Raw genomic sequence first — 2,500 nt, 5'->3', positions numbered from 1 at the left:
CCATCGTATTCCATCCGCGTTACAAATCCCGTTGTTCATGAGTCTATTGTATTGCCCTTAAACCGCCAAGTGTAAGATGTCTGAGGACGTCTGCTTCTTTGTAAAGGGTGAAAAGGGGAGGGGGGGGAGGGGGGATATGTCTGGATCTCAGTATATTTTCATTTGGGGGGGATTTGTTTTGTCGGGGTAGGGTCGGGAGTACGTTTTATTTGGGATTCTTCGAGTTTCGTCGTTTTTTGTTGTTTTGTTTATTAGGTTTTTCTTTCGTTTCCTCTTTTTCACCTTTTTTTCTCCTCATTCCTTTTCTTGCTTCTTCTTCTACCTCTCCTCCTCCCCCTTCCCCTTCCCCTTTCCCTTTCTCCTCCTCCTCCTCGTCCTCCACCTCGTCTTCTTCCCCTTCCCCCTCCTCCTCCACCAACTCCTCCTCCACCAACTCCTCCTCCTCCCCTTCCTCCCCTCCTCTTCTTCTTCTTCTTACCCTTCCCCTCCGCCACCTCTTTGTACTCGTTCTCTTGAATACCAGCTTGACCGCTGCTGTTACTATCCCACTTTTACGTTAACTTGGCACAAAAGTCTGCTCCCAATATATATTAGCAGCTGATTGGTTCCAATAAAATGTCAGTTCGCATTTTCTTACGCTTCTTGTGTTTATAGTTTGTCATGAGAGGTTTAAAGATAGAGAAAAAAAGGAACTCTGGACCATACTTACCGTGAATATAATGGCAATGACGGATTTAGAAAAATTAACATGTATTTGCACCGATCTTGTTAATTAAGGCCATCCGATATACCCCAGGCTTTCAAAACAATGTATACAGAAATTATATCAGAGAAACTTTATGAAAAGAAAGCCAGACTTCCGAATAGATAGAGAGACTAGGCGTAGATTACCCTGTATTCTACGAGCTCTACGACGAGAAAGAGAAACGAGCGATCATATTTTTCCTGCTTGACTAAAGGTATTGTGTGTGTCTGTTCTTGGTATTTTTAGCGTCAGGGCGTCTGGCGAGCATTGGTACTAGGTCGTCTCGGTCTTACAGGGTTCTTGCTTTTTATGTGTATTCTTTCTTTCTGCTTTCATATTGTTATTCTTTTCGTCTTTTATTCTCTCGTTATTATTTTTCTATTCATCATCCTTTGTTTTATGCGATTTCGTTGTTTTTTTATTTCATTTTTCACTACTACTACTACTACTACTACTACTACTACTACTACTACTACTACTACTACTACTACTACTACAACTACAACAACAACAACAACAACAACAACAACTACTACTACTACTACTACTACTACTACTACTACTACTACTACTACTACTACTACTACTACTACTACTGCAACTACTACTACTATTACTACTACTACTACTACAACTACTACAACTACAACTACTTCTACTGCAACAACTACTACTACTATTACTACTACTACTACTACTAGATATACTATTAAACCGCTACGTATTCCTCCACTTTTGGGTCTATACTTCTACTTTTCACCATCCTCTTTGCCTTTCGTCTCTTTTCAATTTCGTTATCACTTTTATATTTTCCTTTGCTTGTTGTTTATCTGCTATATTGTTTGTTAGTTGATTTTACATCATTTATTATAGCCAGCCATGCAACCAAGCAGAATTCACAAGTGGATATTCAACCATGAGGTATCTGCATACCTTGAACCAGCTTACAGAGAGGACCACCAGCTTCTTCTATAAACTATGAAAAACCTCTGACTCAACGGAGCAAGAAGCAATTCTGAAAACCTTGTGTAGCCAGGGAAGAAATGGAAATAATGTATGACTCGTTCATAAATTATGCTCAAAAGAAGCGGCAAAATTACGACTGCATAAAGCTTCGGATGAAATACAAATAGCTAAGGGAATGACACGAGGAGAGGAAATATCTTTGAAAAGTATTTACATGTTTCGAAAGTATTTCCACAAAGATAAACTGCGAAGTAGATGGAATAGATATGAATGTGGAGCCTTTAATTAAGCTATCTAAGATATATATTATAATTTCACCGTGCAGGATTACAAAGTATGCTTAATGACCTTAGTAGGGAGAACTTGAAAGCAGACATAAAAAAGAACACGGATAAAACGAGATATATGTTTACGAGGAACATTTGAAGTCATATGATCTGAAAATGGGAATGGTGACGCATAACCAGGTCAATTACTAAATGCAGATATGAAAACAAAACAAAATTTGTGTCGGAAAAACTCGGAGAGAGATGAAGTTCAGCATGGACCCCCCCCCTCTCTCTCTCTCTCTCTCTCTCTCTCTCTCTCTCTCTCTCTCTCTCTCTCTCTCTCTCTCTCTCTCTCTCTCTCTCTCTCTCTCTCTCTCTCTCTCTCTCTCTCTCTCTCTCTCTCTCTCTTTTTTTTCTCTCTCTTCCCCTCTCCACCCCTGCCGTCTCCCGTCTCCCGTCTCCCGTCTCCCGTCTCCCTCTCCCACACCATATAAATACTCACATGCGTGTGTGTGCGTGT

At 40.2% G+C, this 2,500-nt stretch overlaps 1 protein-coding gene across 1 annotated transcript in view; it reads left to right on the top strand.

Moving 5' to 3' along the window:
* LOC122247407 (uncharacterized) overlaps positions 1 to 2,500 on the top strand; it is a 155,703-nt gene that overhangs the window by 118,639 nt on the left and 34,564 nt on the right. The window lies entirely within an intron of this gene.

The sequence above is a fragment of the Penaeus japonicus genome, unplaced genomic scaffold, assembly GCF_977035675.1.
Source record: "Penaeus japonicus unplaced genomic scaffold, GWHDUDI00000001_assembly GWHDUDI00000001, whole genome shotgun sequence".
NCBI lineage: Eukaryota > Metazoa > Arthropoda > Malacostraca > Decapoda > Penaeidae > Penaeus > Penaeus japonicus.
This window is presented reverse-complemented; position numbering and strand designations above follow the sequence as displayed.